The sequence below is a fragment of the Anomalospiza imberbis genome, chromosome Z, assembly GCF_031753505.1.
Source record: "Anomalospiza imberbis isolate Cuckoo-Finch-1a 21T00152 chromosome Z, ASM3175350v1, whole genome shotgun sequence".
Taxonomy (NCBI): Eukaryota; Metazoa; Chordata; class Aves; order Passeriformes; family Viduidae; genus Anomalospiza; species Anomalospiza imberbis.
Window position 1 is genome coordinate 39,289,487 of NC_089721.1, and position 12,112 is coordinate 39,301,598.

The following is a 12,112-nucleotide window of genomic DNA, read 5'->3' on the forward strand; positions in this document are numbered from 1 at the left end:
TCTCCCAATCTGAGAGCAGATAGAGATTACTGTACATCAAAGTACATTGTATAACAAGGCTGCCACTGAATTGAAATGAGGACAAACTGCCATGCTTTATTAATGTTGCTGTTGAAACTAAAATAGAAGTATAAAAGCTAGACTCTACCCCAAGTGCTTAGTTTACCCTTGCAAGCAACACATTAGAAGGGTTTCTCAACCTATGGGTTCAATGGAGGAATATTTAAACTTCAGCTCATTCTTCTCTGGAGAATATGGCAGTGGAAGCATGAGGAGATAACAGGATGGGAAGGCCTATTTTGGCTTTCCCACAGACCATGGTGTTCCTGGGGGGCTGGAAGCTGCAGATGGCTTTTGTGGCGGTCAGCCTTTAGGCAGTGATTTTCTTATGTATGCATTTCATGTACTTTATTTAATACAATTAGGGCTGAGACAGAATTGGTCTTGCAGGTGAGAATGCACACATTCCAGTGTTTGACATCTGTGGTATTGCAGCACACTCTGTATCCATGTTTGTCACAACTCTTGGCAGCCCTTAGACTGGGTATAGGCAGCTACAGATGTGTTCATATGTGTAAGATAAAATTTACCATAAAAATCCAAACATGCCACAGGGGCAGCTGCAGCTAAATACTGAATAAAACCAGTTTCTGCTTTAAACTGCATCTGTACAGCACTTGCTCTCTTTCCCAGGATTTGTCAGGCTGTACCTGGAACCAGAATCTGACCCCAAGATTTGCTCTGTGGAAGTTTAGCAGGTCTCCTTCTTAGGGCAGAAACAGATACTATTTATGTTACTAGTTAGTTACAATCCAGTGGCATCCATACCGAGCTTGGTTGTGCTACATCAGCTGGCAAAAGCAGGACATGTTGTGTTTTTACAGTTTTCATGGCCAAGTTTACAACTGAGAATTGTTTTGTCAAGCTAAGCACAACAGAGGCATAGATGAGAAACTGTAAAAATTGACTAAAGTAAGAAATCATTCTACAAAAAACTACTTTAAATACTTTATGTTCATGCTCAGGATTGTCAGTAAAAATACGCAGATGGGCCAAATCCTTGTCCCACCAAAATAAACTCCTAGTATGCTAATAAAAAGGTACCTGTGACTTTTATCAAGACAACTTTATCAATATTTACTTGATAAAGCTGTACACCAGAGAAATTTTCAAGGCAGCCAACACTCCTTTCTTCCTTCATGAAGTCACTCAGCACAGCAGCTGTTTAAGTGATTCTTTCTGGATAGGGTCTAGCAATATGAAAGCAGCAGTAAGTGTATCAAGAAGAATAATAACAGCAAATGTACAACCACATGCCAGAAAAGCTGCACAGCCAAACAAGATGCTAGCTTGAAAATTCTTTGCAAACATTACAAAACTTTGTCCACTAAGGCAAGGAACATGAAACAAAAATGATTCTGCAGAAGTAAAAGTTATTGTCTTTTTGTACACAGAAGTATTAAAGCTGAGTGGTTGTTCATATTGGTGGTTTTCAAAAAAAATTTGTAAAGCTTTGAAAACATTGAGTTTTTTTGGGAATTATGACAGGGAACTGAAGAAAAATAAAAGTTCTACTGTGTTGCTGTAGACTTCTGCAGTGTTTTTGATTTCCCTGATTTATAATAAAAAAATTAATAAGATCTTGGTTTTCCTTTTAAAATATGTATTTTTGCATCTTTTCAGCATATGTAATTTCCTCATTAAAGAGTGCAGTGATTGCAATTTCTGCAGCCTTAGTGTGCAATCAAATGGATAATAATGGTGGCTGTTATTATTCATGGAGATCAGCAGTTATTACAATTCACATTTCATGTCATATGAAACATAGATATATTTATTAATTGATGTTAACACAAATACTCTCTAGCACTCCCTTATCAGTCCAGTTGGCAATTATATGCTCCTAATATTCTGAAGCAAATGCTTCAATCCAGTTTGGATCCAGCAGTTCCAGTGCAGAATGACATCAGGATCAGAGCACAGGCAGCATTAGCCACGGACAGCTCTCCTGCATGTCTGGCAGCCTCATAAGAGAAGTAGCTGACAGTAGACTTTGGACATCTGGGCATCATTTCTGTTTAGAAAAACAATAAACTTTCTGGAGCATCTCTCTGTATAATAGACATCGTTCTTCTGGTATTTGAATTGTACCTCTTCATCTGCACTTTTTGCCAAAGAGTATCCTGAATATTGGTTTGCCTCAGAAACAGAACTGATGCTAAGCATTAAACACAAAAATCATATTCAAGCAGTGAGTTTCATCCTTTATTGAACACAGATGGTAATTTTCCTAGGGGAAATTCTAACACTGAGATAAAATCCTCACTCATACACAATCTCTTCTACATTATATCAATTATTGGGATTCATCAGCAGTCTGGCCTCCTGATGGAAAATATTAAGCTCTTACAAGTAATGCTTCAGCTTAGGCACTTGATGTCTCAGGAAGATATTTTGTTCTCCCAAGAGCAATTTAACAAAGGAAATTCAAGGAGTTTAAGCAGGAGCCTAACAACAGTACCTTCATATATGCTACTGCTCTCATTAAGCTTGTCTTGGGCTTAATTGCTAACCCAAATAACACTGTGTTTTAGACAATTAAAGCATTTTCAAACAGCTACAAGTAATTAATTTGGCTGCATGAGAGTGACTTGTATCATGTGGATACTTTTAAGACTTTTGAAGAGCAGTAAGTATATAAGAGATGTTTCTAAGACCAAACAATTACAAGTACAGTACCATAAACAGATGGTTAAAATCCAACCCTCACTGACACCTAGGCTGATATGGCATCCTGATATGGCATCCAAATAATGGGGATCTTCTGGGTAGGACAGGTTTATATAAAGGAAATATTCAGCTGTGTGCTGGACATTTTGTCCAGAGGGATCCTGTGAGAGACAGAGCCAAAATCTTTACTGAAATCCAGAATAAGTCATCAACTGCCTTCTCTTGATAAGCTTGGTGGGTAACCTTTTTATTAAAAGAAATAAGGTTGGATAAACAGGACCTTCCTGTCACGAAGCTGTGCTGGCTGTGACCAGTAACTGTGCTGTCCTTCAGGTGTTTTTTAATACCTCCCCAAATAATATTCTCCATAATTTTGCAAAGCACTGAAGTGAGACTGACAGGCCTGTATTTTCCAGGGTCTTCCTTCTTGTCCTTCTTGAAAATTGGGACATTTGTTTGCCCAAAAGTCAGCCAGATTACAGTCGAGACTGTAGTTAGACTTTTCAACTTTAAAATACAATATGTAGGTGTTTTGCTTACCATTTCCTCCTATTTATGGGATGAATGAAAGTGCTACAAGAATATCCCTTTTTGGAATTATCAGATGCTCCAATTTGAAATGTGCTGAGCCAAGAACATGGAACTGTATAATGTAACTCTGCTGATCTTGGGTTGGGATACAGGGATGCAACGCATGAACAGCATATTATCTGTGACCATGAGTTTGGGATGGTTGTAAAATTGGCAGTTGACATATGATCATTGAATACTGTTTTTGTTAAAAACTATCCCTTTCAGTCTTTGCTCTCAACCTACTCAATCTGTTTAAGAAAATGCAAACTGCATCCCCTTGTCCTGTACAGAAAAAATACAGAGTCAAAAGAGGGAGCTACCTGTAGTGTTTCCACAGGGAGCGTATTTTCTTATGGATTCAGTAACTCTCTGTCTAGACAAGGTGGTACTGAGAATAAGCTGAATATATATCTCTACAAGCAATCTCTAGCTGTCTTCTCTTCAACAAGAGATGCTCTCTTTCTGAGCAGTTCTGGCAACAAATCATCCCCACAACATAGAAGCAGGGTGTTGGCACCACAAGCAGCTGTTAAACTCATCTCTGGCTTTTCCCAAACAGGCTAAGAGCCTGTTTGCCATCAGACTTTGTCCTTGAATTGAGTCTGAACAGCTCTGTATTTCTTTGTCACTTAGTGCCAGCTGGAAGGTTGGTGTCTGTCTTCCAGAAGAAAATCCAAATGTTACTTTGAAATGGCTTCAGGAGTATCTGCTTGTATCATGTACAGGAAAGGGGGAAGGATCCCTGTTTAGATGCTCTTCCACCATGAAATATGGATTTATCAGTGTGAATGAAAAATGCTGAAACTATGCATTCCTCTTATTGCATGAATGAAGTCTTGTGGCTCTCTTGGTCTACTCAGGCTCAGTTGCTCCACTGTCCCTGTGGTAACTCTCCCTTTCCAAGGGGTCTCCCATGACAGGGAGGTGGACAGTGCTGGGGTGCTTTACTCTGTTTCCCCCAGGACCCGACCAGCAGATCTGAATCACAGCTAAGGCTTTCCTCAGGTCCTTGCTGAGACCTGCTGACCTGGATCAGACTCAAACACATCACTCTTCTCCATAGGAAATGTAAAATGGCTTTCTGCCCCTGAGAAATGCCTCCATTCTGGAGTAGCACATGGGTGGTGCAGGCCCCTTACTCAGTTCAATCTGAAATCAGTTTGAAGTTCTTTCATGAAAATCTATAAATATGTGTGCCCCGAGTAAGGAACGCATTTTAACACTGCATCCCAGGAAAGGCCTCCAGAACTAAAAATTCTCATGTAAAATGTGGTCACTTCTGAGGTGCTTTTACTCTTTTACTCACTTTTCTCTTGCCTCTCTTCCTTTCACCCCACCTTCTGCACACCTGGCTGCTAAAACCAGACACACATAAGCACAGATATGTTTAATGCTGTCTAGACAAGCACCCTATTAGGCTGGGCTGGGGCAGCTGTTGCCATAGCAATGAACAAATATGGTTTTGTAGCTGAAAATGAAGTGGCAGGAGATTCATACTTTCTTCACAATATAGTGGCAATGTCACAGTGGAAATTGCAGCACGAGAAAACAACTCTGTGTTAACTATTAGCAAAAGAGTAATAAATAGGAAGTGATGTGTTAGTTAAGGACTAGACTTTTCTATTCACTATGAAGGTGAAAAACAGAGTTTTGAAATAGCCTCAAAACTGCTCCTGAATGCAATGTAGGTCACTAACATTTGTAGTATCTCAGTTTTTGTTTGGTATAAAGCATAACTTTTTATCTTACAGTGCTTTAACTTTAATATTTGAAGTTCATGATGAAGTTTTAGCTTAAGAGGTGGAAGTTTTCCTGTGTCAGAGGGGCCCAGAAAATTCTAGTTTTTGCAACATTTCTCACTGAAGCAGTTGCCAGGGAATTGTTGAGGAAGGTTCAGGGAGAAACTGTGAGATTTTTCTCACTGCTACAAAGATTCAAAGGAAAAAGCTTTTCTCTTTTTCCCTGTATTGCATAATACAAAGTCAAAACCACCTCTCACTTCATTTACTGGGCATAGTGGCATTAGGTCAAAGGTTGGACATGATGATCCTGGAGGTATTTTCCAGCCTTAATGGTTCTCTGATTCTGTGATTAAGGTTGGAAAAGACCCTGAAGTTCATCAGACCCAACCATTAACCCAGCACTCCAAGTCCACTGTTAAACCATATCTCTAATATCACACCTACACGTGTTCTTGAACACTTCCAGAGACAGTGCTCACTTCCAGTCCCCTGAGGCCTCTCTGGTTAGCCAGGACCGCTGGAGAATAATGGAAAGTGGCTCAAAGAGCACTTCCACTTCCACCAGCTCCCTTAGTACCATTTGGCATGTTGAAGTCGAGCAGCAGGTCACTGACTATTTCCTCCAGGATTACTGAAACACTCTTGTTTCCCAGGAGAACAAGGGCTAGCACCTACACGTACTCTTGAGCTGCTTGTGGAGTATTTCACCTGCCTCTTCATCCTGATTGGGTGGTCTTTAACAGGCTTCCGTGATATCTGCCTTATTGGCCTTTCCCCTAATTCTCACCCATAAGAATTCAATCATTACCATGATAAAGCTCTTGGCAGTGAAAACACTCCCTCATACACAGGGCTTCCCCACTGCCTCTCTTACTTGCCTGTCCCTCTGAAGGGCTTGCAGCCAGCCACTGCAGCACTCGGGTCACCTGAGTTACCTCACCACAGTTCCATGCATGCCCCAGATTTCCTTCTGCACAGCTTTCTCAGTTTCCATGTGAGGGCTGCCAGGAGGAATGGGAAGTGTCCTTAGAGCAGCAGCACATGATGACAGCTCTCACTCCCCAGCTACCCCTGCCACGGTGGTGCCTGGGACACAGCTCTGCTGCAGCTCACACCCCCTCCTGCTCCATGCATGGTGGCATGGGGGCCATTGTAAACCCTTTTTGGTTGTAGAGGAAGCCAAGAACAATGCTCACGTGGCATGTTAAAAAAGTGAGTTTATTTTCTTCTGATGTTCCTGAAATATGTTTAATTGAAAAGTATTGTAACAGAATTGTGCTCGGAGGTAATAAAGCAAGGAAGAGGCATTTTAGATGGTATTATGGCATGATTATGAGTCCTTTTTCCCTTTTCCTTTTTGCATAGTTTTTATATCAGACTATTAGATACAGCTGAGCTGTGTATTTTAATATATGTGTTAATGTACACAGGCCTGTGAGCTGTAAGATGTGGAGAAAATATTTTCCTAATAGAATAATTTGAAACAATTATTAAATTACCACATTTATTCTCAGCCCCAAATTTTTCATCCATTGAATGTAACTTTTCTCCATTTCAAAGATAGGCAGATGTTGGCTCAAAGATTTATGTGAACAAAAATACTCACAGAAACCCAGATGTCTTAAATTTTTCTGCTTGGTGTATGCTTGACTGCAATGCTGCTTGTTTACTTCAAGAGGAGGTGAATAAGCTGACAATTTCTAGAAGGCTCACTTCAGAAGGGGAATCACAGGGGTCATAAATCATCTGAAAATTCCAGGGAACAGACTGACAAATAGACTGGGCTAGACAATTTATTAATAATTTTCTTTAAAAATCTTTTACAGCTAAAGGATTTAAAATTAGCAAAAATAGTGAAGATGCTTATTAGTACAAATGGATATAACCCCATTTTTTTCCCAGCCACAAATCTAGTTTCATTAATGTTTGGTTACTGACTGGGGTGAAAAGCATAGTAAGTGAATGGTTTGACTTGATGATCTTAGAGAGCTTTTCCAACTGTAATAATTGTATGATTCTATGATTCCATTAGAGATTACTTTTTCCATCCATCAGGCAGCTTGTAGATAGAATGAACTGTATAGAAAGTAGGGTACCTGATGTTAGTACAGACAGCATTTTTGCCAGCATACCCTAAATCAGGTTCCTAAGGAGTACAACTTGTATCCCTGCAAGAACTTTTGCAACAGGACGGCTGAATGTGTGAAGCCCTTCTATTGCCACAGCACTCTTGGTGAGGTGTGAGTGTTTTCCTGGGCTCCTTACCAAGGAAATGACTTGGTGAAGGCTTGCTGCTTTGGCCCACATCTCAAAACTGGATATGCAGAAAGAACTGAGACTCAGCTGTCCTGCTCAGACACGCTGCAGCATGGTTAGGCACAGTAGGAAGTTAAAGACATTTTTTTTTCAGGGGCATAAATAAATTATTGTTAGTGCTCCTACTGAACTGTAAGAGCACAGGTAGGTAACTTCATAATGTATGTCCCACTTGTAGCTACTTACTCCCTGGAGTATCAACACTGAGCTTTTCCAAAAACATATTCAGTCTGTATAAACAACTCTGAAAATTGTCTTTCTATTCCTCCTTTTTAGAGGCGACCTATCTGTTGTTGTTCATTTAGCACAATCTGAGTTTTTATATTTTGTCTAGACAAGGTCCAGAAAGATCAGCTCTCTCTTCTGACATTAAAACCACAGTCTGACTCCTCTGCAGTGTGGTGGTTTTGTTGTTGAACTCCACAGTCTTAGAACAACACAAATAACTGAATGTTCTCAGGTTGACTAAAAATGCCTGCAAATCACATAACTTTCAGATAACATGAGTTAGAATAAACTGAGTGATAAAATTTATGGCATGCCATAATATTGCTTGACAAAATATTTTTTCATTTTTCAGCTGATAGAAGTGTGAGTTCTCCTGCTGCTGCCACACTGGAATTACAGTTCGACACTGCTGGTTTCCTTTGCCCATTATAAAATGTATAATGATGTCTTAGGGCTGAGTAAACAATCAAATAAGAAGTTCCCATACACTTAGTGATATATGGGAAGATGATCAAAGATAATGGACATGAGTTGAAATGTGTGGTTTAGATTGAATTAAAGAAAAAATCTTTCCCTATGAGGACAGTAAATCAGTGGCAGAACTTATGCAGAGGCTTGGTAGTGTCTGTCCTTGCTGAGTTTCAAGCCGTGACTCGAAAAAGCCCTTTGCAAACCTGTCTGACCTCAGATGTTGACTCTTCTTTGAGCAGAAGGATGGAAAAGAGATCTCCTGATGTCCTTTTCAGCCTTCCAGCCTGAATTATTTTGCATTTATGTGATCAGATACAAAAATAGTGACAGAGGTTGCCACAATTTCATAGATATGAAGGAGTTATCTGCTGCCAGCAAACACATCCCCTCTCCCTGCCAGGCTGGCAAGATAAATATGTAATTAGAGGTGCCTCACAAGGTGCCACGATGGACAGGTTATGAAGGTTCCATCCACATATTAAGTAAAACAGTTTGCGGGGCATGACCATTTGGTCATGAACAGTTACACAATGTCCTTGTGAGTACAAGCATGCCTTGGTCATCATTCTAAGAAACATGGAGGCAAGGGAAAGTTTCTGCAGCAAACAAAACTTGCAGAAATTCAGACCTTGTTGCAACTTGGACTTGGGAATTAAAATTTGGAGGCGGAAATACAGACCACCAAATCTAAGGAGTGGAGAAAGCCAGAAGTTCTCTCCAGGCAAGAGGTTAATTGCTGTGGTAAACAGTGTCTGAAACCTTCAGTTCTTTTCAAAACCAAATAAATGGTGAAACAGTTTGGAGTTCAATGAGCCAGAGCTGCAGAAGCGCACCAAGGTGACCATTTCTGGATAAGGCAGTCACTTGGCTCATAAATACTGTGAAGTACTGAGAGCCACCATGGTTGCCTTCATATTTAAGGTATAGTTATTCTTCCAGTAAAATCCTTCAAACCACTACGAGATAAGAATAATGAGACATTCATTAGCTGAGCACAGAGATACCATTCCACCTTTCATGTTGCAGGACTTCCACTGTACATAGTGTGAATTTGATTTTAGCAAATGTGTGAATAGTGTGAATTTGCACATTCTCAGGCAGCTGGAGGGGCAGACATGTCGAGTTATTTTTTTTGTTTGAGGCCTTTTTGCTAAAGGCTTCATTAAAAGCCTCAGCTTTTAATTCAGCTAATGCTGAATCAAGCTGCATAATGGGTGTCACTATAGTGAAAAGTACTGTAGGTCAAATCACCCAGTACTTTTCTCACAACCATTTATTTAAATCCAGATTAAATGAGGAATGTGAGGGATGCATCTATGATAAATCAGTCTTTACTTGGTCAGTATGAGCTTTTATGTGTTTTAGTAAAAATATGCTCTTATGATGTGTTATCTTATATGGTTACAACCTGTAAGGAGAAATATCAGATGGAAAAGCTGAGTTAATTTGTTTAAAAATAAAAGTATTGAGATATTATTTACTGTTTCTTTTTTTTAGATGTGCAATACCACAAATAAAAATGGACATATGGGAGTTTGTTTATTTGGTGTTTTTAAGTACAACTTTACAACTTTTAGAAATATTACCCAGAGCTTCTGAGCAATCCTAAAAAGAACATGTCTCTTATAAAAATGTAACTATAATGTTAATACTTTCAAGCTGAACTTAGAAAATACACAGATTGCATCTCACTTTTAACTTGGGATCTAAACTAAATAAATTGTAATTTTTATATTGCAATAGGTTTGAAGTTTTAGTGTTCCTTATAATTATGTGACCTAACATGCTATTTCTCTTGGTCATCCTGAAGATGTTTAACATGGTTATTAAACACACAAAATGAGTTTTTAATTTATACAATCTATCTTTAAATTGATGTTGTGTGGGAGTACAAATTCTGAACCATTAGAAATGGACAGGGCAACAGACTATGATATGCAAATTCAGAGTTATGACTTTACTAAAAGATCAAGCAGCAGAATCTGAACAGCTATGGAAAACATTTCTTTAAAAACAAGTATTAGCCACAAAGTGAAAAGAAAACACACAGCAGTATGTATTCTCTGTTTAATTTAAAGTTTGAAACCAATTCCTTTATTGTGATAATACAATATTTCATTAAATATAGTGGAGTAACAGAAAAGGACAACAAGACAGTCGGGATACATATTGAAAGATGATGCAAAAGCAAAAGGCACCGGGTGACATGTCCCTACATACAGCTGACACTGTCACAGCACTGACCTGAAGGGACTTTCTCAATTTATCAGCAGTGATTTTTAGTCCACCACCTTGTTACTGTGTCAGGAAATGAGACTGCCTGTTATCCCTGAGTGCAAGCATTGGATGAAATAATACCAATTATGAACTAAGTTGATCAACCAAGTCTTTCACACACAGTGGTTAACCTTGTGTCAGATGATAGTCTGGATGGATTCAAAAAGAGTAACCTACCATAATCTATAATTAAATATTACACTTTGCTGCTTGGTTGATTTTTTTCCTTCCTCTCTTTTTGTTTAACTTCCTTGCCTTTTAAATGTCCTTTTTCCCCCCTTTTTTTTTTCCACAGGAGCAAGGAATTTCCTATAAAATATGTCTTTTTGGCCTTAGATAAAACATAACCGAATGCAGATGAGCAGTTAATTTCTTCTTGGCCAAGAAAAAGGACAGATGTGTGTTCTTTTCCATCTGCACTGAATTGCTTGGGAGCAACCTCCTGTTTCTGTCTATGCCCATTCTCTATGGTCCTGTCACTGGGCGCCACTGGAAAGATCCTTTCTCTACCCTCCTTGCACCTTCCCTTGCAGGTGTTTGTATACGTTGGTGAGACGCCAAACTGAGGTCCCTTCCACAGGAAACCGTTCTATGTGAATTTCTCCAACAGGAGTCCATCCCACAGGCAACAGTTCTCTGCAGCGTGGGTCACCCTTCTGTAAGGCGCAGTCCTTTAGGCACAGCCTGCTCCAGATCAGATCCCTCATGGGGTCACAATTCCTACCAGGAAACCTGCTCCAGCATGCAATCCCTTCCCCATGGGGCTGCAGCTCCCCACCAGGAGCCTACTTTGGCACAGTTTCCCCACAGGTTGACAGCACTGTCTCAGGCCTCCCCCTGCTCTGGCATCCCTGGGCTGCTCCAGGGGCTGCAGGGGCTTCACCACAGCCTTCACCATAGACTGTGGGGAAATCTTGGCCCTGCCCCTCCTTCTCCACTGCCCTGGATGTCTGCAGAACAGTTCCTCTCACATGCTCTCACCCCTCTCTTCTCTGGTTGCAACTACATCTGCACAATAATTTCTATTTTTCTTATCCTTAAATATGTTATCACAGAAGTATAACCACCACTTCTGATGGGTTTGGCCTTCTGAACCAGAGTCGAATCCATCCTGGAGCCAACTGGCACTGGCTCTGCCAGACATGGAGGAAACTTCCAGCATCTTCTCACAGAAGCCACCCCTGTAGTACCCCCACTAGCAAAACCTGGCTGTGCAAACCCTCTTAGCAGAGGAGATTGTCCTGCTCTGCACAATCCTTGAAGGAGAGGCTGGTGACAGCCATGCCCATTGCCTCTGGCAGCTCTCTGCTGCTACAGGTCCCTGAGTGCTGCCTCTGTACTTCAGTAGCAGCATAGGAATCAGGAAAGAGCCTTTAGAAAACCCAGGAAAATCTTCAACAAAGAACTTCCATTCCTAATTGCCAGTTTGCATCGCTATGATTCTGCCTTTGTTTTTAAAATATTAATTATGATTAAAGCCAGACATTTACAAAACCAGACTCCAGCTTCATGGAGTCCACAGCTGCACTGAAAATTCTGCAGTCAGCATCTTGGAGATTAGTAATTATTTATCATGACAAGCCTGATGTTGACTACACTACCCTTGTTCTTGATTCTCACGTGCAGTCTCTGACCCAAGATGCATTTCCCCAAGAAAATTGGAAATAAACTTCAAAATATGTTTTTGAGATTTAGTAGTTTGAAGGGAAATATGTTTTTCATTTGGGAGAAAGTTTGTTGCATTGATTTGCAGCTGGGTTCCTCGTGTCCAGGGA